This window comes from Schistocerca piceifrons, chromosome 5 (assembly GCF_021461385.2).
Source record: "Schistocerca piceifrons isolate TAMUIC-IGC-003096 chromosome 5, iqSchPice1.1, whole genome shotgun sequence".
NCBI lineage: Eukaryota > Metazoa > Arthropoda > Insecta > Orthoptera > Acrididae > Schistocerca > Schistocerca piceifrons.
In genome coordinates this window covers 290,723,049-290,749,492 of record NC_060142.1, presented here as the reverse complement: position 1 = coordinate 290,749,492, position 26,444 = coordinate 290,723,049, and positions in this window count along the sequence as shown.

The following is a 26,444-nucleotide window of genomic DNA, read 5'->3' as shown; positions in this document are numbered from 1 at the left end:
ACTTTTTCTTGAGTTCTCATGCGGAGGAATACTGGCAAGAAAGAAAGATGCCGCTTAGATTCTCTGCCAGGTCATTCACTGCGATGGCGAGGCCTCTCTGTGTCTCGATATTTTTATTGCTACACGAGAGACCCCATGAAGATGATACTATCGGCACGTCATTAAATGTAGAGAAATAAGGTGTAGAAAGGAATGTAAACTGCAAAATGTTTCAAGGACAGAATACGAGCTATCGCCTGCACACTAGGAGCAGAAAACGAAGTAGTCGATCGAGGTAGGAAGTCCCGATGTCACGCAGTCCTGCTTTCTCTCTCGCCGTCCCATGCCTGTTGATTCAGGTGAGGCTTTGTCTGATCACAGCTAGATCCAGTTGCAACAGCTATGCAACTACTAAATGTGGATGATATGTACATAGACGTCTAGAGCCTTGCAACTGCAATGAGATGCCTGGCAAATACAACTAAATAATCCTGAAAAGCGAACCAAAAATAAAGGAATGTGTTTTTATCTGAAATACTCTGGGTATAGTTTAGTAACTCCAAAGCAAATTCAGTTAAGTAAGGAAAGGTGGAAATTACCTAATATAAGCCCCTTTCTCTTTCCCCCCCCCCCTTCCCCATGAACCATGGACCTTGCCGTTGGTGGGAAGGCTTGCGTGCCTCAACGATTCAGATAGCCGTACCGTAGGTGCAATCACAACGGAGGGGTATCTGTTGAGAGGCCAGACAAACGTGTGGTTCCTGAAGAGGGGCAGCAGCCTTTTCAGTAGTTGCAGGGGCAACAGTCTGGATGATTGACTGATCTGGCCCTGTAACACTAACCAAACCGGCCTTGCTGTTGTGGTACTGCGAACGGCTGAAAGCAAGGGGAAACTACAGCTGTAATTTTTCCCGAAGGCATGCAGCTTTACTGTATGATTAAATGATGATGGCGTCCTCTTGGGTAAAACATTCCGGAGGTAAAATAGTCCCCCATTCGGATCTCCGGGCGGGGACTACTCAAGAGGACGTCGTTATCAAGAGAAAGAAAACTGGCGTTCTACGGATTGGAGCGTGGAATGTCAGATCCCTTAATCGGGCAGGTAGGTTAGAAAATTTAAAAAGGGAAATGGATAAGATAAAGTTGGATATAGTGGGGTTTAGTGAAGTTCGGTGGCAGGAGGGACAAGACTTTTGGTCAGGTGAATAAAGGGTTATAAATACAAAATCAAATAGGGGTAATGCAGGAGTACGTTTAATAATGAATAAAAAAATTGGAGTGCGGGTAAGCTACTACAAACAGCATAATGGACGCATTATTGTGGCCAAGATAGATACGAAGCCCACGCCTACTGCAGTAGTACAAGTTTATATGCCAACTAGCTCTGCAGATGATGAAGAAATTGATGAAATGTATGATGAGATAAAAGAAATTATTCAGGTAGTGAAGGGGGACGAAAATTTAATAGTCATGGGCGACTGGAATTCGATAGCAGGAAAAGGAAGAGAAGGAAACGTAGTAGGTGAATATGGATTGGGGCTAAGAAATGAAAGAGGAAGCCGTCTGGTAGAATTTTGCGCAGAGCATAACTTATTCATAGCTAACACTTGGTTCAAGAATCATGAAAGAAGGTTGTATACATGGAAGAACCCTGGAGGTACTAAAAGGTTTCAGATAGATTATATAATGGTAAGACAGAGATTTAGGAACCAGGTTTTAAATTGTGAGACATTTCCAGGGGCAGATGTGGACTCTGACCACAATTTATTGATTATGAACTGTAGATTAAAACTGAAGAAACTGCAAAAAGGTGGGAATTTAAGGAGATGAGACCTGGATAAACTGAAAGAACCAGAGGTTGTACAGAGTTTCAGGGAGAGCATAAGGGAACAATTGACAAGAATGGGGGAAAGAAATACAGTAGAAGAAGAATGGGTAGCTTTGAGGCATGAAATTGTGAAGGCAGCAGAGGGTCAAGTAGGTAAAAAGATGAGGGCTAGTAGAAATCCTTGGGTAACAGAAGAGATACTGAATTTAATTGATGAAAGGAGAAAATACAAAAATGCAGTAAGTGAAGCAGGCAAAAAGGAATACAAACGTCTCAAAAATGAGATCGACAGGAAGTGCGACATTGCTAAGTAGGGATGGCTAGAGTACAAATGTAAGGATGTAGAGGCTTATCTCAAGAGGGGTAAGAAGATACTGCCTACAGGAAAATTAAAGAGACCTTTGGAGAAAAAAGAACCACTTGTATGAATAGCAAGAGCTCAGATGGAAACCCAGTTCTAAGCAAAGAAGGGAAAGCAGAAAGGTGGAAGGAGTATATAGAGGGTCTATACAGGGGCGATGTTCTTGAGGACAGTATTATGGAAATGGAAGAGGAAAAAAAAAATGGTTCAAATGGCTCTGAGCACTATGGGGCTTTACATCTGTGGTCATCAGTCCCCTAGAACTTTGAACTACTTAAACCTAACTAACCTAAGGACATCACACACATCCATGCCCGAGGCAGGATTCGAACCTGCCACCGTAGCAGTCACGCGGTTCCGGACTGACCGCTAAAACCGCTAGACCACCGCGGCCGGCAATGGAAGAGGAGGTGGATGAAGATGAAATGGGAGATATGATACTGCGTGAAGAGTTTGACAGAGCACTGAAAGACCGAAGTCGAAACAAGGCCCCGGGAGTAGGCAACATTCCATTAGAACTACATACAGCATTGGGAGAGCCAGGCCTAACAAACCATCTGGCCAGGCCTAACAAACCATCTGGTGAGCAAGATGTATGAGACAGGTGAAATTCCCTCAGACTTCAAGAAGAATATAGTAATTCCAATCCCAAAGAAAGCAGGTGTTGACAGATGTGAAAATTACCGAAATATCAGTCACAGCCGCAAAATACTAACGCGAATTCTTTACAGACGAGAAGCTGACGTCGGGGAAGATCAGTTTGGATTCCGTAGAAATGTTGGAACACGTGAGGCAATACTGACCCTACGGCTTATCTTAGAAGAAAGATTAAGGAAAGGCAAAGCTACGTTTCTAGCATTTGTAGACTTAGAGAAAGCTTTTGACAATGTTGACTGGAATACTCTCTTTCAAATTCTGAAGGTGGCAGGGGTAAAATACAGGGAGCGAAAGGCTATTTACAATTTGTACAGAAACCAGATGGCAGTTATAAGAGTCGAAGGACATGAAAGAGAAGCAGTGGTTGGGAAGGGAGTGAGACAGGGTTGTATCCTCTCCCCGATGCTATTCAATCTGTATATTGAGCAAGCAGTAAAGTTAACAAAAGAAAAGTTCGGAGTAGGTATTAAAATCCATGGAGAAAAAATAAAAATTTTGAGGTTTGCCAATGACATTGTAATTCTGTCAGAGACAGCGAAGGACTTGGAAGAGCAGTTGAACGGAATGGACAGTGTCTTGAATGGAGGGTATAAGATGAACATCAACAAAAGCAAAACGAGGATAATGGAATGTAGTCGAATTAAATCGGGTGATGCTGAGGGAATTATATTAGGAAATGAGACTCTTAAATTAGTAAAGGAGTTTTGCTATTTGGGGAGCAATATAACTGATCATGGTCGAAGTAGAGCGGATATAAAATGTAGACTGGCAATGGCAAGGAAAGCGTTTTTGAAGAAGAGAAATTTGTTAACATCGAGTATTGATTTAAGTGTCAGGAAGTCGTTTCTGAAAGTATTTGTATGGAGTGCAGCCACGTATGGAAGTGAAGCATGGACGATAAATAGTTTAGACAAGAAGAGAATAGAAGCGTTCGAAATGTGGTGCTACAGAAGAATGCTGAAGATTAGATGGGTACATCACATAACTAATGAGGAGATATTGAACAGAATTGGGGAGAAGAGGAGTTTGTGGCACAACTTGACTATAAGAAGGGATCGGTTGGTAGGACATGTTCTGAGGCGTCAAGGGATCAGCAATTTGGTACTGGAGGGCAGCGTGGTGGGTAAAAATCGTAGAGGGAGACCAAGAGATGAATACACTAAGCGGATTCAGAAGGATGTAGGCTGCAGTAGGTACTGTGAGATGAAGAAGCTCGCACAGGATAGAGTAGCATGGAGAGCTGCATCAAATCAGTCTCAGGACTGAAGACCACAACAACAACAACAACAACAAGCCCCTTTTTAGAGAACATCTAAAATGTGAATATTCGATCATTAGTCGCCTTCACCCAATCTCAGTAGAATTACTGTTTCACCATGTAACGACGAATTTTGATCCTTTCATATCAAGAAATTTCTAAAAACTGAAATTTTCTGCGCAGCTGTTGCAAACCGTAAATGTAGTATAATAAGAGTAGAAAATCCTACGTCCCAACCACAGCGCTATATTGCAAAATGTTACAGGTTGTTAAGCCCTAATTTTCCTGCTCTCTCTCCATTGCCACCTACACCTACCATCCCACCTCCAAATTATCCTTTCAAAGGAGACACTCCACAATCAAATGCCTGCAATGAAGTGCTTCAGTCATATCACAAAATACCGTAAATATTTCATTTTGGAAATGTCATCAAGAGTTTTTAACTTTATTGATGTACCAAGGTGTGTTTCAACAACAGATAAAAGTCTAAATATTATCATATCAAATTTTCTCGGTGGTTCAATTGGTAAGCGTCAGATTACAAATCACGACGGTCCAAGTACCAATCCTGGATTGGTCCAAAGATTTTTTTTACACGTATCGGTTCTTTCACGTTCGACCATGATTTGTTAATGTGAGTAATGCGAGGTCGAACTATGGCTCGTATTCCGTGATAAACTGCTGCGCCGATTACAATAGACTCGTTAAATGAGTTGAAAAGTCGCAGAAAACAACGCGACCATGGCTACAAAATTACTGTGCCATTCGAACCACCTTTCAAGTTAATGACAGCTTTATAGTTGTATGTATTCATTACGTGTATTTCCCTTGTATCCTTGGGTAGTATTATTAAACATATTTGAGTGATAAACGAAATATATACACCTACCAACCAACCCTTGCTCCTCAGAGCAAAGGAATAAAATTACGCTAAATAACATTTCTTCATTTTCATGAAAATAAGTACAAAATAATAGAATGGGATTGTGCGGTAGCCAATACCCTAGAAGACACATGTAAAAAGTCAACTCCGTATCCTCTATTTCCGAAACTAGTAAATATGTATTATTGTTGTTGTGGTCTTCGGTGTGAAAACTGGCTTGATGGAGTTCTACCCGCTAATCTAACCTGACTGTCGCTGCATAAGGATTGCAGCCCACATGCAGAAGAAACGGCTCTCTGTAATCGAGGCTTTGCCTTCCTCTACAGTTTTTCTCACCCTGCCACCTGTTTCCATTACAATTCCGACGACTCCTTCATGTCTCAGTATGAGTCCTATCAACCTGCACAAGAAACAATTGTATCGCTATACAAGATATAAAATTAATGCTTTGGTTGCTTCGAGAGCTTAGACGCCGTCAATTCAATAGGAGCATCACCTACACATTAAAAATTCGAGTTAGTAAGTGTATTAGACGTTAATAACGAAATAGAAGGAGGATACTTATAGTAAAAATTTGGAATCAAAAATGTTTGGTTTTAGCCTTGTAGGAATCTTGGAAAACTGTTTCGATGTAATCCATTAGGCTCGTTTTCACACGCATCACAATACGAGCATGTCTAAATGAAACATACACTATCTGAGAATCTATTAGAGGCCAGTAATACGGAGTATCACCACCCTTCGCCTTTATTACTACTTGAACTCTGCCGAGAACACTTCCATTGATGTACCTTAACGTCTTTGTAGGGATGGATTGCCATTCTTCGTAAAGAGAAGAAACCAGATAAGGTAGCCGTATTCAGCTGTGGGGTCTGAAGCGAAGTCGACGCTCTAGCTCATCAAAAAAAAAGTATTCCATTTCGTTCAGGTCGCAACTGTGGGCAGTCAGACCATTTGAAGAATCTTACTGTCCATAAGCCACTGCCCCACGCATGCTGATTTATGACACATTGCACCGTCATGCTGAAACAAACAGGTCACGGACTCTGAGTGTTCCCCTGCTGCACGTGGTGCATAGTGCTAAAAATTTGTTCATATCCTTCCCAAATTAGAGTTTTCTTAATAGCAGTTAGGAGAAATCCCGCTAACCACAGAAAATACTTCCATACCATAACACCACCTCATTTGTAATTCACTGTTGGCAGGTAATGTTGTCCAGACAGAAGCCAAACCAAGACCCATCCATCGTACTGCCACGGGGTAAAGGACGATTCATCAATTACTCGTTTCAACCCTCCACTGCGCAGCGGTGTTCCTCTTTATACACACATCAAAATAGGTTTTTGCATCACGCTGGTTCCCAGTACTCCTGAAGGTAGACGTTGACTGTTGATATTGTATCACAGACACAGTCCATTTGACTGTTCAGAGATGTCACTAAACCCGCCCAAAGATGTAAACAACCATGCATGAGCAGCGCCTATAGACGGAGAGAGTACGACAGCCGATCTGATCCAGTCATTCCACCAGGAAGGCGGTACACAGCTCGTGTTGCCTGTAGTTCAACCACGCCTAGACGGTCAATACCGCGGTTCGATCGCGTCCGCATTGTTAATTTGTGCCAGAAAGGGCTATCAAAAATGGAAGTGTCCATGTGTCTCGGGGTGAACCAAAGCGATGTTGTTCGAACGTGTAGGGGATACAGAGAGACAGGAACTGTCGATGGCATGCCTCGCTCAAGCCGCCCAAGGGCTACTACTGCAGTGAATGACCGCTACCTACGGATTATGGCTCAGAGGAATCCTGACAGCAACGCCACCATGTTGAATAGTGCTTTTCGTGCAGCCACAGGACGTCGCGCTACGACTTAAACTGTGCGCAATAGCCTCCACGACGCGCAACTTTACTCCCGATGTCCATGGCGAGGTCAATCTTTGGAACCACGACACCGTGCAGCGCGGTACAGATGGGCCCAACAACATGCTGAATGGACCGTTCACAATTGGCATCACGTTCTCTTCACCGAAGAGTGTCGCATTGCTTTCAACCAGACAATCGTCGGAGACGTGTTTGGAGGTAATTCGGTCAGGCTGAACGCTTCAGACACACTGTCCAGCGAGTTCAGCAAGGTGGAGGTTCCCTGTTGTTTCAGGGTGGCATTATGTGGGGCCGACGTATGCCACTGGTGGGCATGGAAGGCGCCGTAACGACTGTACGATACGTGAATGCCATCCTCCGACCGATAGTGCAACCATATCGGCAGCATATTGGCGAGACATTCGTCTTCATGGACGGCAATTCGTGCCACCATCATGCACATATTGTGAATGACTTCCTTCAGAATAACGTCATTGCTCGACTAGAGTGGCCGGCATGTTCTACAGAGATGAATACTATGGGACATGCCTGGGATGGATTGAAAAGGGCTGTTTATGGACGACGCGACCCACCAACCACTCTGACGGACCTACGCCCAATCGCCGTTGAGGGTCTGGACCAACAGTGCCTTGATGTACTTGTGGATAGTATGCCACGACGAATACAGGCATGAATCAATGCAAGGGGACGTTCTACTGGATATTAGAGGTACCACTGTGTACGCAACCTTTACGACCACCTCTGAAGGTCTCGCCGTATGGTGGTATAACATGCAATGTGTGGTTTTCATGAGTAATCAAAATGGCGGAAATGATGTTTATATTGATCTTTATTCCAGTTTCCTGTACAGGTTCTGGAACTCTCGGAACCGAGGTGATGCAAAACATTTTTTGATGCGTGTACAAACTCAGACACCGCTACAGAAATGTGCAGCTTGCGAGTAGCCGCTCGTCGACTGCACCCCAGCCTTTCTAGCTCCCTACACAGTCATAGTGCTAGCTGCACTGCTGGTAGCATTCTGGAACTCAAGAGCGAGTCCTTTAGCTCATTTCACGTTGTTTTTTACAACCACTCTACGCAATGCTCGGTTGTCCCTGCCCGTCAGTTCGTAAGGTCTGTCTGGTCTCTGTTTTGCTGTCGTTGGTTCTTCGCGTTTCCATTTCGCAGTCACATCACCAACAGTCAGTTTATGCGGCTTTAGTCGCATTGGTATGCGCCAGAATGACGCGTTCACATTCCAGCCACAGTGTTCTCTTGATCGACCAGTTCTACTGTCACTGCTTCCCTACCGACTCCAGGAAACGCCATCTTTGTAATGGCGCGTCCGCTTCTCGTGACATCTAGTGGTCAGTTCCACATTACATAGTGTCCCCTGATACTTTTGATCGGATCGTGTCTCTTTCAAATAACGCAACTTGGTCCTCCCTGACATCCATTACCGTAGCGTTTATAGGCTCTTGCAAAGAAGGCGCTACATAATGTTAACAGCTAGGGTTCATTCATTTCTCAGTACAAATCACTGTACACAGTGGCAGCTAATGTCAACACCGCTGAAAGGCGTCATTGAATTTCTCTTGTATATAATTTCGTGGTGGTATGCAGATCTGCAGAGCATCCTTTTTCTGCCTATGTTTCCTCATATTTTTCCATCCCAGAGGAGAAGATCTCTCTGGGAACCGTGTGTTTTATTATAATTGTGACTGATACTAAGCACACCTGTAACCACCTTTCCTAAACAGAGACGGTCGCTGGATTCAGTGAATGAGGGTATAACTGCAAAAGTAAACAACTTATGGATTTTTGGTGGATTTTATTGCTTCAGCTTCGCAGCAGGGGTTTCGGAATGGTAACTGAGTTGATCTTTCAAAGCTAGCTTGAGAAACCATGTAGGCAGAGCGTCGAAGCGTTATCAGCGTAGCTTTTTGTAACGGGCACCCTCGTGATTAGCTACTTCAGACCCATGCATGAGGAGTCACGTTTGTTCAAATCGTACACCTTGAACCGGCGGAAAATTTTGAGGAGGTGTAAATGGGCGTCGTCTCTACTGCGTTCTGATTAGAGGAGACGTCTGAAACCACTGAAAAGTTCGTCTTGCTGACTGGTCAGCTCGCCCCTTCCAAGTCTTTTTTTGTCATGGTGCACAGAAGGAATTTGGAAATTTGAGGTGAGTTCCTATGGGACCAAACTGCTGAGGTCATCGGTCTCTAGGCTTACACACTGCTTGGTCTAACTTAAACTTAACACCAAGAACAAGATACACACCCATGCCCGAGAGAGGACTCGAACCTACGACAGGGAGAGCCGCGTGAATCGTGGCAATTCGCCTTAAACCTCACGGCTACTCAACGCGGCTGCGTGGAACGAAGGAAGATTCGATTTTGTGTAGCTTATGCAGTTGTGAAGGAGTTGCTCAGCAGGTCTGTGATAAATATCGTGTACCGCATCTGAGTGCACTTAAGACAGCGATTTTGGCTGTGAGTTAACTCAGATTTTTAGAGTAATGAACTTTCTGTCATTTGTCTGGTGGTATCAAGAATGATAATTTTGCTGTGAATGAACTAAATTCGGATGAGCAGTGTTTGTTCTTTACTCGATCACTGCTCATTTCATGCATTGCGTTTGCGATTGTGTTTCGTGTCTTTTTCTGCAGCGAGGGACAAGCCAGTTTTATTGACTCAACTTCTGCTAAAAATGCCGGCCGGGGTGGCCGAGCGATTCTAGGCGCTACAGTCTGGAACCGTGCGTCCATTGCAGTCGTAGGTTCGAATCCTGCCTCGGACAATGATGTGTGCGATGTCCTTAGGTTAGTTATAGGGGACTGATGACCTCAGCTGTTAGTCCCATAGTGCTTAGAGCCATATGAACCGTTAAGCGCAAGTCAAAACATACAACGTATCAATTCAAGAAATAGTTGCCAGATAGCCAAAATGGTATTTCCCAAAATATAAGAATCATGTCAAGATAACAAACATGTAGGCCTACGAATAATAAAGTGCAAACGACCAGTTACAGATAACTGGCAGTATACTTTTCCCGCTGCCGTAAGGAAACCTCGGGAAGGGGGCACCCTATCAGGACATGGGCAATATCTTTTCTACTTATTACAATATTCTCTAATCATAAAAGATACAACGATTGACAATAACAGTACTAGTCAACAATAAAATTAATGCTTTTAAAATTTTTACCCATAAACAGTAAAATACTTAAAATCACCGAACACTAAAGCACAGTAGCGCTACATTACTTCCAACGCTTTAAAATTGTAATAACTTTACCATAACAAACCTTACAGAAATTTATGAAGATAAAATAATTTCTTACTATTTCCCAAGTAATAGCAGACATTACACCGCAAAGATGTCTTTCACAAAACACGAAATAATAAGGCACCTATCCGTTTAATCAAACAACAAGAAAGTGGTACCAAATACGCAATATATATGAAAGGCTATAACAAAATGGTACGGTCTGTCCTGGGCAAAGACAGTACACAACCACAATCGCGGAGAATATGTGGGTGTGGGTGGGTTTGGAAGAGGAAGGGAAGAGGTAGGGTGGAGGATGAAGGGCAGAGAAAAGGGGAGGGGAATCATGAACATGGTGCTCAAAAAGGGGGTCAAGTGGGAAAACATGGCAAGAATGCAAGTAATTTATAATTGATAGTAATAAAACAAGATTTTTAAAATTGTACCAAAATTACTATTTGCCACTTTTAAAAGCAAATAAATAAGAACTACCACAGACTTTACGGGTTCAATGGAGAAACCGTATATATATGTTACTCAAGAGTAAAACTGTTCAAACGCGTGTGAAATCTTATGTGACTTAACTGCTAAGGTCATCAGTCCCTAAGCTTACACACTACTTAACCTAAATTATCCTAAGGATAAACACACACACCCATACCCGAGGGAGGACTCGAACCTCCGCCGGGATCAGCCCCACAGTCCATAACGGCAGCGCCTGAGACCGGTCGGCTAATCCCGCGCGGCACTCAAGAGTAACCCTACGGATAATATACGCTAGCAAAAAAGAACCCAGCATGCTGGAAGTTCGTAAAAAGACATAAACTCTTTTCCGTTTGAAGAAGTAATTATCACATGTGCTGCTTCGGCTGGGGTAACTTACAAGTCCTTCAGCCAACGTATTAGGAAACATAAATATTGCAGAATACCCGTTGCAAAACGGAAACTAAGAATATTTTATTTTAGTTATTCACGTGTTGAAATAAATATTGAATTAATGAACTTTACACCAAGTTTTCGTATTACATTTATATTAACTTTAAATTAAAATCAACTTCGTTCTTTCCTCGGGCAAGTACCCGTTCATATTAAATACGTTAGTCAATATGGTGACCCCGTAATAAATAAATAAATACTGTATATCATGCTGTCCCTTTTGGAAACTGTTTCACTCAAGATGGTACACGGATAACGATTTACCTACTCACAGGCTATGGAAGCTTACGAAGCTTACGTTACAGATGACCCTCGTAAATTACGCAGTCATTTCCTAGCACTGTACAAAGTAAACGTCATAAAACATCAGTCCAATAACTCCGTTGTGATTAGTAGACAATAGAAACGCAGACCAATTCCTTACGGAGCGTGGAATGGACTCTGTTACAAAGTAAGCTATTTCACGAAAGATTTCATGTGATATAGCCCAGATGGTTGGGCACATGCAAAAGAACATGTAATATTCGGTCTGCCACGCCGGTTCAAACAGGCATTCGTTCTATCATATGTAAAGATCACAAGAAACTGAAATATACAGGGTGTTACAAAACGGTACGGCCAAACTTTCAAGAAACATTCCTCACACACAAAGAAAGAAAATATGTTATTTGGACATGTGTCCGGAAACGCTTACTTTCCATGTTAGAGCTCATTTTATTACTTCTCTTCAAATCACATTAATCATGGAATGGAAACACACAGCAATAGAACGTACCAGCGTGACTTCAAACACTTTGTTACAGGAAATGTTCAAAATGTCCTCCGTTAGCGAGGTTACATGCATCCACCCTCCGTCGCATGGGATCCCTGATGCGCTGATGCAGCCCTGGAGAATAGTGTATTGTATCACAGCTGTCCACAATACGAGCACGAAGAGTCTCTACATTTGGTACCGGGGTTGTGTAGATAACAGCTTTCAAATGCCCCCATAAATGAAAGTCAAGAGGGTTGAGGTCAGGAGAGCGTGGAGGCCATGGAATTGGTCCGCCTCTACCAATCCACCCGTCACCGAATCTGTTGTTGAGAAGCGTAGGAACACTTCGACTGAAATGTGCAGGAGCTCCATCGTGCATGAACCACATATTGTGTCGTACTTGTAATGGCACATGTTCTAGCAGCACAGGTAGAGTATCCCGTATGAAATCATGATAACGTGCTCCATTGAGCGTAGGTGGAAGACATGGGGCCCAATCAAGACATCACCAACAATGCCTGCCCAAACGTTCACAGAAAATCTGTGTTGACGACGTGATTGCACAATTTTGTGCGGATTCTCGTCAGCCCACACATGTTGATTGTGAAAATTTACAATTTGATCACGTTGGAATGAAGCCTCGTCCGTACAGAAAACATTTGCACTGAAATGAGGATTGACACATTCTTGGATGAACCATTCGCAGAAGTGTACCCGTGGAGGCCAATCAGCTGCTGATAGTGCCTGCACACGCTGTAGATGGTACGGAAACAATTGGTTCTCCCGTAGCACTCTCCATACAGTGACGTGGTCAACGTTACCTTGTACAGCAGCAACTTCTCTGACGCTGACATTAGGGTTATCGTCAACTGCACGAAGAATTGCCTCGTCCATTGCAGGTGTCCCCATCGTTCTAGATCTTCTCCAGTCGCGAGTCATATGCTGGAATGTTCCATGCTCCCTAAGACGCCGATCAATTGCTTCGAACGTCTTCCTGTCGGGACACCTTCTTTCTGGAAATCTGTCTCGATACAAACGTACCGCGCCACGGCTATTGCCCCGTGCTAATCCATACATCAAATGGGCATCTGCCAACTCCGCGTTTGTAAACATTGTACTGACTGCAAAACCACGTTCGTGGTGAACACTAACCTGTTGATGCTACGTACTGGTGTGCTTGATGCTAGTACTGTAGAGCAATGAGTCGCATGTCAACACAAGCACCGAAGTCAACATTACCTTCCTTCAATTGGGCCAACTGGCGCTGAATCGAGGAAGTACAGTACAAACTGACGGAACTAAAATGAGCTCTAATATGGAAATTAAGCGTTTCCGGACACATGTCTACATAACATCTTTTCTTTATTTGTGTGTGAGGAACGTTTCCTGATAGTTTGGCCGCACCTTTTTGTAACACCCTGTATAAGACTGGCGGATGATGATTGCCGACACATTTATGTAATGTAGTTTGAAAAATGGGCTACATGTGTTGAGTGTGCGGCTTTTCAGTATGCGCATGTTCACTGAACGGCAAGGGAAGCAACGGCTCCTGAACGGGGCGACGTTGGTGGTGGCTCGCGTTTCGCCACACTTGCCGCTCTTAACGTCTTCCCCGCGCAGCGGATCCCCGCAGCGGTGTTGCGCCGGGCTCCATGGGAGAAGAGATCCGTGAAAATGCATAAGGAAGTCACAGGAAAGAAGAGATTCGAGATTAGGGCTGCTATGAACTGTAAATCGGTTCGTTGCGAATGTTGTTGAAATATACTTGCCAAGCAGACAGAGAATTGTTTAAAGTGTTTCCTGTGTGTAAAAAGTACATACATGGTACGTCGTTTACTAAAGAAGAAAATCCTCTCATTTAGTAGTGTGCAGAGTAGTAGTCTGTTGTCGAGTTTTCATTACTCAACAGCACGGCAAACAGAGCAGAAGTCAGTGAAACGAGGCACACGCGGTATAGCTGCACGGCCATTTGGAGAAAGAGCTAGATATTTTTTTCAAGTGAAGATGTAGGTAACGAGAAAAATACGTTTTGACATTATAAGCCTACCCTCCACTAACGTACTGCACTATTCAACAGAAACGGTCGCGGAGAATCCTAGGAAACATTTCACGAGATTACGATTTTTACAGCTGCCTATCTGTCTGAGTCAGTGTATTTCCGCTGGGCTCCACTCTCCCTTCTTTGTGTCAGAGTCATCAACAACTAAGTGCACCACTAAACCTAGGAGCACACACATCAATTTTCCAGTACTTTTATTCTACATACACAGTCATTTAAAACTCTTATACGATTTTTTGACTGCAGATGGTGCCGCATGGTAAATAAATAGCTGACAGTCAACGGCCTCACATCTCTTGCGGGTACAATGCACCTCGCTTCTGAAGATAGGCGTTCACTTCGTTCAAAGATTCTAAAGCTCCCCAAGAACTTTGAAATGTTTCGTTAGCTTTACTCGAAACACAATTTCCAACACTACAATACCTGCATCAAAACTGAAGTTTCTTCCACTCAGTAACACAAAAGACGTATTCGTATCGACGCTTCAACTATTCGAGAGGACACGGAAGTAACTGCTAGGCAACGATACACCACGCTTCAGGAGAAGTAGCACTGTTGTCAGCAAGCCCTGTGATTAACATTAAAGGACCCTACACAGGCACCATTCGACCGAACGAACAACGAATTTCATGTGCAACCTACACTCGTCCCGTCCAAGCTCACACAATGGCTGCAACGCCACTTTGTCACCGCGGAAAATAACTGAGTAAATAAATACCTCGTTTACTGTTTGGAGTATTTAGTTTTTTCAGGGCATAGAGGACTGACGAACGTTGGTTGGGAAGTCAGCACGGCACAGATTGCTCGGTGAAGTAGTATTGGACGCTGAGAGAGAAAGATTCACGGCAATAGAAGCATCAGGAATGAAATTTCTAAGATCTGTGAAAGGCTGCACAAGGGAACACAAAATGAGAAATGAAGTAATAAGGGAACAATTAGGGATCCAAGCAATAACCGAAAAGGCATCCCATAGAAAGAAAAATGTAAAGAATACGTTCTTTGTATGTCGCCACAAAGACTTCCAAAAGCAGCAATTGATTATAAAAGATGGGGCAAAACAAGTATGGGAAGATCGAGAATGAGATGGTAAGAGCCGGCAGGGGTGGCCGAGCGGTTCTAGGCGCTACTGTCTGGAACCGTGAGACCGCTACGGTCGCAAGTTCGAATCCTGCCTCGGGCATGGATGTGTGTGATGTCCTTAGATTAGTTAGGTTTAAGTAGTTCTAAGTTCTCGGAGACTGCTGACCTCAGAAGTTAAGTTCCACTGTGCTCAGAGCCATTTGAACCATTTTTTTTGAGATAGTAAGACCGGTGCAGGCGGTAGGCGCAACCCTGGACTGGAAGAAAAAGAAGAAGAATGGTAGGGTGGGGGTGCGGGGTGAGGGATGATTCGCTTGAAGTGGAGGGAGATCAGTTGCCGAAGGTCATACTCGACCGAACGCCCGACAAGAAAAGTTAGTTGGTCAGTAAGCCAAAGCGGCTATGCAGGTCCATTCTGTCCATCGGTCGGTTGGTGTGTGTGTGTGTGTGTGTGTGTGTGTGTGTGTGTGTGTGTGTGTAGGGACTTTAAACAGTAACCAAAGGACACATCTTTATTTAACAGCATTGATTAAACGCGCACTGAAATAAAATTTTAAATAATTTGGATATATGTGCAACGCAATAACCGTATTTTGCGATTGAAAAATACCCCTCGTATGTCATAAACACCAAACCAGCTAGCGATACTGCAAGATATTAATTCGTTTGCTGAAGCAGCAATAATAGATAACTCTCGTGGTAGAGCGCCACCTGGACTCACCGAGGAAGTGTTAGAGATGTGTCACTGGACTATTATTTTTATCTAAAGAAGTAAACAAAATGACACATAGGTGTTAGCACCAATCTGTGACTGCTTTCTGGTCCTACGGGACTAGATGTGTAAAGTAAAAATAAATTGCACCCATCAAAAAAATTTTGCATCGCCCCGGTTCCGAGAGTTCCGGAATTTGTGCAGAAAAATGGAATAGAAATGGCAGAAGCAAAGCTGTGAGGACGGGGCGTGAGTCGTGTTTGGGTAGCTCAGTTGGAGCAGTCCGCCTTTATCCGCGGAGCAGCTCGGACTTGTTTACCTCTGCAAACTCTTGTGCAGCCATGTATTCACTCTCGTGCGGCTATGACAAACGACGAAAAGAAATTCAGACCTTTATCGAACAAAGATATCAAGCTGTAGGATGTTGAAGAATCAAATTTTTTCACCGAATAGTTTTCTTAAAATTGGATGGTAAGTATTTCATAGCTGCCAGCGCGTCCGCTGTACTGCTTTGCAAAGGAGACTCGTTGCTGTCGCTCCCACTGTCGTGCATACTGCAGCGACGAGATTCAAACACGTTTGAATTCAAACGTCGCCAGTTGCAGCAGAGGACAGGCAGCGCCATGGATGTCGCACGTGGACATTTCCGTAACCACACCTGCGGTGCTGTTGCGTCCTCTGAAGCTGTCGCGCGCTGTCGGTCGCTTCTGACGCTTACGTAGGACACGGTCTAAGAACAATGGACTATCATATTAAATACTGTTCGCATCTAAATTGTTCTATGATGCTTTTCAAGTGTTGTAATGTCCCACCAAGCATAATATGTCTGCGATATAAAACAAATGTTCTGTTCATGTCGAGTGATATCTGTCGCCGGCCGTTGTGACCGAGCGGTTATAGGCGCTTCAGTCTGGAACCGCGCGACCGCTACCGTCGCAGGTTCGAATCCTGCCTCGGGCATGGATGTGTGTGATGTCCTTAGGTTAGTTAGGTTTAAGTAGTTCTAAGTTCTAGGGGACTGATGACCTGAGATGTTAAGTGCCATAGTGCTCAGAGTCATTTGAACCATTTGATATCTGTCAACATTTCTGTCTAAAAGAGGACTGTGAACTCTCAAATTAAGTGCTCTATTGTTATTTTCGTACATAAATAGTTACAAATAACATGTTAAACACACACTTCACATTTCATGTCAGGTATAATTGAAGCAATGCAGCAAAACTAGCATGTCTAAGTTAATAACTGCAGAAAACTCTTCTTGGCTGATATTCTTTTCCAATCACGCAAGCACACTAACAAATAGGCAGTCTGGAGTACTGTCAGCTAATGGAAGAACGTAATAAATTCCATTTTTAGGCCTACACTTCATGTAAGGCGCAATGAATACTCAAATTAAATATTTCTACATTAAATTTTTCTGTGAAGCTTGCCAGACTGCAGGGCAAAATACACCAGAACTATGTGTGCAAATATGTGCGTAACATGTTGAATATATGTGATACGCGTGTACGTAGGTAAATCCACGGGTAAAAAGCTCCTCCTAAACCCCTGGATCGATTTCAACCCAACTTAGTACACATACTACTTACTATCTGGAAAGGAGAGGCCAGGAGGAGATGAATAGACATAGAGGGAAAGGAGGAGTTGGGCGCAGATATGGGGAAGGAGTAGAGGAGGAGATGGACAGAGAGAGATGGAAAGGAATGGAAATGGACAGAAAGAGAAGAGGACCGCTACGGTCGCAGGTTCGAATCCTGCCTCGGGCATGGATGTGTGTGATGTCCTTAGGTTAGTTAGGTTTAAGTAGTTCTAAGTTCTAGGGGACTGATGACCTCAGTAGTTAAGTCCCATAGTGCTCAGAGCCATTTGAACCAAAGAGAAGAGGAGGAATTCGGCAGAGAGAGGCGAGAGAAGGAGGTGGGCAAAGAAAGAAAAGAGGAGATGGGCAGAGAGAGGGTTAGGAGATGGAGAGAGAGGGTTCGCAGGAACATATACAAAGAGAGAGGGAGGAGGAGGTTGAGGAGATGGACAGAAGGACAAGGAGATGAGGAAGGAAAAGATGGACTAACAGAAGATTAGATTAAATATATACCCAATCAGTGAAGGGTACTCAGCTGTCTAAATGATAAAAACACCCCAATAGGTAATAAATTTCCGATGGATTTAACAGCTGACGATGATAAAAGATATTAATTCAACTTCTTTCAGCAACGGACGGAGAAATCGCTTTTGGTACGGTTGCACCTGTACTGAACATGACTCTATATAAATAGCAATAGTTTCCACAGTGTCTTCTTCGTCACGCCGGCCGGAGTGGCCGTGCGGTTCTAGGCGCGACAGTCTGGAACCGAGCGACCGCTACGGTCGCAGGTTCGAATCGTGCCTCGGGCATAGATGTGTGTGATGTCCTTAGGTTAGTTCGGTTTCATTAGTTCTAGGCGACTGATGACCTCAGAAGTTAAGTCGCATAGTGCTCAGAGCCATTTTTCTTCGTCACTGATGCTAGAAAATACAGCAGCGCGACCCTGAGACGACTGCAGATAATATGTACGTGTAATGGCCAAGCGAGGAGGATTGGGAAAGATTGATGGTACCGTTATCGTTGTGAACTAAACAATGAATCTCAAAATAAAGAAAAAAAAAAAAAGAAATCACTTGACAAAAACGGTGGAGCTTCGCCATAAACTAAGTAAGGAAGTCTGCTTCTACAAGTAAGCACATAACCCTTCAAACCGCCTGAAAAATTAAGAGAATGCGCTATTTCACATTATATACTCTTAACAATCTCCACATCTGAAATACATAGAGTGTGTTAGCATCTCAACTGTGTCTATGTTATCGGTGCTTCATATAACGAGCTGTCATTACCTGATGTTTTTACACGTTTTTTCTGTATTGCTGCACCTTAGTGAACACTGTTGTAGGCGGAAAAAGATAAAGCATTATGTTCTAGACTTGGGGTGGACAAGATTTCGGCCCCGAGTACCAAAGCCTCGCTTCCTATTTCCCCAATACCACGCCGCGCTGTTCAAAAACATGGGTGAGCCAGTCACCCTGTGAACACATTTAAACCATTACCCTAAAATGTTGGAAAAATATTGGACAGTTCATTACACTTTAAAACTCCAACCACATTAGTCTGAAAGTTATTTCAAATAGAGTGAAGGTGTGTGGGTAAATCCGCCGTGGACCGCTGGTAGGAAAATTATACACAGTCCTACAAAATGTGGCGCACAGTTATCTGTACGAGTGAGGAGGACCTCGTCCCGTCGACTTGGCTGGAAGAAGGTACCCCATGGCCGCGTTGTGGGCTTTACTAGATGGAGCTTATTCCTAGCCATTCATCCTCCCACTTACAGAAGAAAACGGAGGAATGAAGTACATATGAAGAGCAGGGAAGCTAAGACGAAATGTCTGCATGAAAAATGTGATGAAATTGAAAAAGAAACAATAATCGGAAGGACTGATTCAGCGTATAGAAAAGTCAAACCTAGCTTAGGTGAAATTAAAGGAAAGGGCGGTAATATTAAGAGGGCAAAGGGAATTCCACTGATAAATGCAGAGGAGAGAGCGATAGGAGGAAAGAGTACACTGAAGGCCTCCATGAGGTGGGAGATCTGTCTGATGTGAGAGAAGGAGAAACAGGAATCGATATAGAAGAGATAGGGGACCCACTGTTAGAATTAGAATTTAAAAGAGGTTTGGAAAAGTTTCGATCAAATAAGGCAGATGGGATAGATAACATACCATCAGAATTTCTAAAATCATTGGAGGAAGTGGCAACAAAACTACTATTCATGTTGGTATATAGAACGCATGAGTCTGGCGATATACCATCTGAATTTCTGAGAAACATGATCCACACAGTTCCGAAGACTGCAGAGCTCACACGTGCGAGAATTATTGCACAATCAGCTTAAGAGCTCATGCATTCAAGATGCTGACAAGAATAATACACAAGAGAATGGAAAAGAGAACTGAAGATGTGTTGGATGACGATGAGTTTGGTTCCAGGACAGGTAAACGCACCAGAGAGGCAATTCTGACGTTGCGGTTGATAATGGAAGCAAGACCAAAGAAAAATCGAGACACGTTCATAGTATTTTTCGACCTGGAAAAAGCCTTCGACAATGTAAATTGGTGCAACATAATCTAAATTCTGAGAAAAATAGGTTTAGCTATAGGAAAAGATGTGTAATACACAATTTGTACAAGAATCAAGAGAGAACAAGAAGAGTGAAAGACTAAGAATGAAGACCTCAGATTAAAATGCGTGTAAGACGAAGAAGCAATGACGGATGTAAAAGCAAGGTGCGGGAGTGGGATTAAAATTCTTGGTGAAAGGATCTCAGCGATAAGATTCGCTGATGACATTGTTATCCTCAGAGAAAGTCAAGAAGATTTACAGGATCTGACGCATGGAATGGACAATCTAAAGTGTACAGGATGTAGACTGAGAGTAAATCGAAGAAAGACAAAAGTAATGAGAAGTAGCAGAAATGAGAACAGCGAGAAACGTAACATCAGAATTGGGGATGACGAATTATACGAAGACAAGGAATTATGCTATCTAGGCAGCAAAAAATCCAAACGGACGGAGCAAGAATAAATAAAAAGTAGACTAGCACTGACAAAAAGGGAATTCCTGGCCAAGAAAAGTCTGCTAATATATAAAAAAATGGTTCAAATGGCTCTGACCACTATAGGACTTAACATCTGAGGTCATCAGTCCCCTAGAACTTAGAACCACTTAAACCTAACTAACCTAAGGACACCACACACATCCATGCCCGAGGCAGGATTCGAACCTGCGACCGTAGCGGTCGCGCAGTTCCAGACTGAAGCGCCTAGAACCGCTCGGCCACACCGGCCTGCTGCTAATATCAACCATAAGACTTAATTTGAGGAAGACTTAATTTGAGGAAGAAATTTCTGAGAATATACGTTTGGCCACAGTATTGTGTGGTATCGAAGCGTGTACTGTGGGAAAACCGGATCAGTTGAGAGTCGAAGAGTTGTGTGTGTGTGAAATCTGATGGGGCTTAGCTTCTAAGGTCATCAGTCCCTAAGCTTACACACAACTTAACCTAAATTATCCTACGGACAAACACACACACCCATGCCCGAGGGAGGACTCGAACCTCCGCCGGGACCAACCGCATAGTCGAAGAGTTGTAAACGTGGTGCTACGCAAGAATGTTGAAAAGCAGGTGGACTAATAAGATAAGGAATGAGGAGGTTCTCAGGATAATCGGCAAGGAACGGAATATAAGGAAAACACTGACAAGAAAAAGGGAAGGGATGGTAGGACATTTTGTTAAGACACCACTGGATAACATCCATAGTACTAGAGGGGTCTGTAGGGGATAACAATGTAGAGGAAGACAGAAATTGGAATACATCCAGCAAATAGCTGAAGGGCGTAGGTTGCGCTTGCTACTCTGAGATGAAGACGTTAGGACAGGAGAGGAATTCGTGGCGGGCCGCATCAAACCAGTCAGAAGACTGATGACTCAAAAGGCATCACTTTTTAGCAGGTGTTTGCTGTTCTGTTTGCATTCTTGAAATGAATATGCGTTGGTATTATCTACTTGTTTTCCTTTGTAATTATTTTTATACTTTCAAATAACTTGCGGGAATTCAGCCAGGTAACACTTTCAGCGACCGCAGTTGTTTGGCCTCATGGTAGGGAGAATTTGAATGTCTTACTAGAACATCTGAACTCGATCGACCCGAACATTCGTTTTACGATGGAGGTGGAAGAGGATGGTTGCCTTCCCTTTCTTGACGTGTTGGTTAGGAGGAAGGATGATGGATCATTGGGACATGCAGTCTACAGGAAACGTACTCACACCGACTTGTACTTACAGGCTAATAGTTGTCACCATCCGGCTCAGCGTGAAGGGGTACTTCGTACCTTGGTACACAGGGCACATGTCGTTTCTGACGCTGAGATTTTCCCAGCTGAGCTGTCCCATCTTGAAGTTACATTTCGTCAAAATGGTTATAGCGATAGACAGATTGAACGTGCGTTGCGCTATCGACCAACTGTACATCGGGTGATTGATGATAATTCTGAGTCAACACCTAAGTCTACTGCCTTTTTGCCTTACGTAGGAAACACGTCCAACAAGATCGGTCGTATTTTACGGAAATACGATGTGAAATGAGTTTTCCGACCTCCATCTAAAATTAGACCGTGGAGGACCGATGTACTGAGCATAAACGGCACACACGATTACAGCAGCCAAATAGATCTGCTATTGCCGAACATTGCTTGGATACTGGTCAACCCATGTTATATAATAACACGGAGATATCGGCATGCACGTGCAGCTATTGGGACAGTGTTATTAGGGAGGCAGTTGAGATTAAATTAGCGAGCAACCTCGGTGACAGGGATGGAGGTTTCTGTTTAAACTCTGTTTGGAATCCGGCTCTCTCTCTTGTCAAAAAACAGAGGTACGGAGTCAATGCTACCTCACCTGCGAATTCATAGTCTCACTATCGATAGCTCTGACTTTGGTCATCTTTGGTGGCACTAGTGTTTAGTGCGTGTGTTATCTTTCCTGCTTCAGTCCGAGAACCGAGGTTTCAAATTTGCATGTCCGTTGCAGTTTGCCTTGAAAATGGCGGGGTGTTCTCCCGCCGAAATATCGGCGGTCGCTGAAAGTGTTACCTGGCTGAATTCCCGGAAGTTATTTGAAAGTTATATACGCCAGGAGAAACTCAGGTCTCATATTTCTATACTGTTTCGGGAAAAAAATATTTAAATGAGTGTAATTAAACAAAGGGGTAAATCAGTTTGAGATTCGCTTGTGGGTAGTCCACAGAGGGCACAAGTTCACTAGTCCGTTGAGCATTGTTAGCTGTCATTGCAGTAAGTGTGAGGAAGACAACCCCTTTAGGCACGAAAAGAACAGCGGACAGCAGCAGCAGCACTCCAGACAAGGAGGGGAGCCAAGCGTTCGCGTAGGTGGCAGAAAATCTCTCGGTCCCGTTACCTGACACAAGAGAACCGGCGAAGTTCACTACAGCAGAACACGTAAACAGGCTCTGGGGTGGCCTCCCTCTCCTCAGTCGAAGCCGGACAAAGGTTGTCTCGCCGCAGCGGCAGGCTTCCAGCCCACAGCCCACCCATACACAAGCAGAGGGCGGTGACCCCAGCACGGCCGACGGGACGCCGCATGCGGAGCAAACAACAGCACCCGCCTTCGACCTTGCCGCTTTGCAGCTAGGTAAAATGCCATAAATTGAAGAACAAAATGTCGCAAGATAAGAACAAAAAGTTGCAAGAGAAGAGCAAAGAATCGCGAGAGACGAACGAACTGGAAACTAGAAAACGACAGAATACCAGAGCAAGAAGATAGGCGCTGTCATGGCGGAGACCAAGAACATAGCGGAAGAATTTAGAGCGGATACTGAGTAATTACGAGATTAGAAGCAATAGATTCTTGGAGGGAGACATGACTCATATAGATGGGAGAAGTAACGGATGACCAAGCAGAAGTCAATGAGCGAGTGGGAAAGTATATTTTTACCCGTGGAAAATAGTGCAATCGGTAGTATAAAAACGGCCATGGCAGATCCGGATAGCCGGCCGGTGTGGCCGAGCGGTTCTAGGCGCTTCAGTCTGGAACCGCGCGACCGCTATGGTCGAAGGCTCGAATCCTGCCTCGGGCATGGATGTGTGTGATATCCTTAGATTAGTTAGGTTTAAAAGTCATGTCCATTTTGATTATCCGGGCTGTTATGCCGTGGTCGGTTGATGAATTTTGTCTCAATTCCCAACGTTTCGTCCCCGTCTGCGGGAGACATCTTCAAGGGGGTCTGTAGCTCGATGGAAGGTCCAACACAACCGCTAGCTCGCTACTGACGAATATAGTGAAGACCGAAAGATAATGTGCAAAAGAGACGAAATATTTTGAAGTGGAACTGCAATACGTCAGAGGGGATACTAGGAAACGGACAGATCAGCGACGAAGAAGAAGACGAGAATCGGTGCCATTTCGTCTCTGTACACAAGTACAGCATCTTTCCAGACCCAGTTAACTGATTCATCCACTTATGTGGATTGATCATCTCCAAGATGCTTTCCCAGGATCACGGAACTCTCCCCTTAAAATTAATTTTGTTTGCGGGCGTATCTCAAAAGAAGTTACGGCACGTTTACGAATGTTAGTGTACACGTAAGTCGTACCGAGTATTCCGTGAGGCTTTCCCTGACGAGTTTTGGCCAAAAGGCACGCAAGATCTCGTTAAGTTGAGCATTCCAATGCCGAAACCATTCGGTGAGACGAATCAAAATCCTGTAGCATAACTTAAGGAAATCGTTCAAAGCAACCAGTTCCCAGACGCCCCTTACGATTCCTTTGAGTTTAACGTTTACATCTCAGAGTAGCACTTGTTGCAACCTATGTCCTTAATTATTTGATGGATGTCTTACAATCTTCGTTTTCATCTACAGTTTTAGCTCACTGCAACTCATTCTAGTATCATGGAAGTTATTCCATTACGTCTTAAAAAATGTTCTACCACCCTGTCCCTTCTTCTTGTCAGTGTTTTCCACATATTCCTTTCCTCTCCAATTCTCCGGAGAACCTCCTCATTCTTTATGAAAATAGTATTTGTTCTTACCGATATGTCCAAAAGGACAGATACCAACGGTGACCATGCAGCTCTCGGAGAAAGAAATGATAATTAAATAAAGACCCTAAGTTGTCGACAGGCGCTAATATACATCAACGGGGACAGTTGAAAATGTGTGCCCCGTCCGGTACTCGATTCCGGGATCGCCGGCGTACATGGAAGACGCTCTACCCAGCTGAGCCACCGAGGGCACAGAGCAGAGTGCGACTTCAGAGATTTATCCCTTTCACGCTCCCCGTGAGACCCGCATTCCAAACTTAATGTCCACACACTACATTCGTAATGCCCCTGCCCATTACACTCATTACTTGCGGAAGACAATCTTACCGAATCCCGTAAGAGTTCGAGCAATGCGTGTCCATCCAGCACAGAAGAAGAAGGTCAATTTCCGGTTAGCCTTAACTATTATGAAGATACCATCTTCCATTCATTCCATTCTTCAGATCTTGTAATTCCTCTCCACTTTCACTGAAGATAGCGTTGTCATCAGCGTAGCATATCACTGATATTCTTTGAATTTTAATCACACCCCTGAACCTTTCTCTTATTTCCGTCATAGCTTCTTCGATGTATAGATCTAACAGTACGGGCTAAAGACTACATGCCTGACTTACACCCTTTTTAAACTGAGCACTTCATTCTTGGTTTTCCATTCTTATCGTTCCCTCTTGACTCTTGTACAAATTGTATATTACACGTCATTTCTCATAGCTTCCCCTGCTTTTCTCAGAATTTCGATCATCTTGCGCCATTTAACACTGTCGAACGCTTTTTCCATGTCGACGAATCCTACGATCTTGTCTTGATCTTTCTTTAGTCTTGCTTCCATTATCAACCGTTATGTCCTAACTGCCTCTCTTGCGCGTTTATCAGTGCTGCAGCCAAACTGATCGTCATCTAACACATCCTCAATTTTCTTTTTCAGTCTCTTATATATTATTCTTGACAGCAACTTGGATGCATGAGCTATTAATCTGATCGTGCGATCGGACTTCTCGGCTCCTGCAATCTGCGGAACTGAGTGGACGATATTTTTCCGAAAGTCAGGTGGTATATCGCCAGTCTCACCCATTCTACACACCAACATGAGTAGTCATTTTATTGCCACTACCCCAAATTCAGAAATTCTGAAGTGATGTTATCTGTCCCTTCTGCATTATTCGATCTTAAGTTTTCCAAAACTCTCTCCAATTCTGATTCCAAAACTATATCGACTCCTGTTTCTCCTTCTATCGCGTCGTAACACTAGTCTATCCCCTCATAAAGGCCTTTAGTGTGCTTTTTCCAATTATCCCGTCTCTCCTCTGCATTTTACGAATGGATTCCCATTGCACACTTAATGTTACCACCGTTGCTTTTAATGTCACCGAAGCTTGTCCGACTTTTCTGTATGCTGAGTTAGTCCTTCCGACAATCATGACTTTTTTTTAGTTCTTCACATATTTCATGCAATCGTTCGCTCTATCTTCCCTTCAATTCCTGTTTATTTCATTCATAAGTGACTTGTATTTCTGTATTTCAGAATTTCCCAGAAGAGTTTTGCACTTCCTTCTTTCATCGATTAGCGACTCTGATTTCGGAATCTCTGCCTGACCACGATTTAATCTAACTGAAATCTTGCCCAAAGAAGTGGCATACGGAAGTACTAAATAAAGAAGAGATACGCTTGAATTCCTCTGAGGCAGCTGGCTTCATCTGCCACAGACTGTGGTCTCTGACAGTCTATTTGTTGTGCCTATCTGCAACTCAGCTTAGTAGGCAGTACAACTGCAGAGGAATGGACGTCTCTAAAAAGGAGAGTTTATAAAAACAAGGCGAAACCTGACAGTCCAAGCACGTTTCAAAACCGTTTGCGTTTACATGGGAGCGAAAATCGACTGCGGAATCGGAAAACCGGCAACCAGAAACGGATTTGCCCAATCAATTTTGAAGTGTTCACACGACCACCCAGAAATGGTATTGGGAAATGGGTTTACGAAATCCTGTTTTGGTAGCCCATGTAAACGGAGCGAGAGACTGGCCCCAACGTGCAAACAACCAGCCGTAGAATACGGATTCGCGGAGAAGCAAATGATTCGCACGTAACCGTTACAATGAACGGCATGAGTACGCTCGTAATGAACTCGTCTGGGATAATGTACCTTCGGCGAGCATCATAGAGG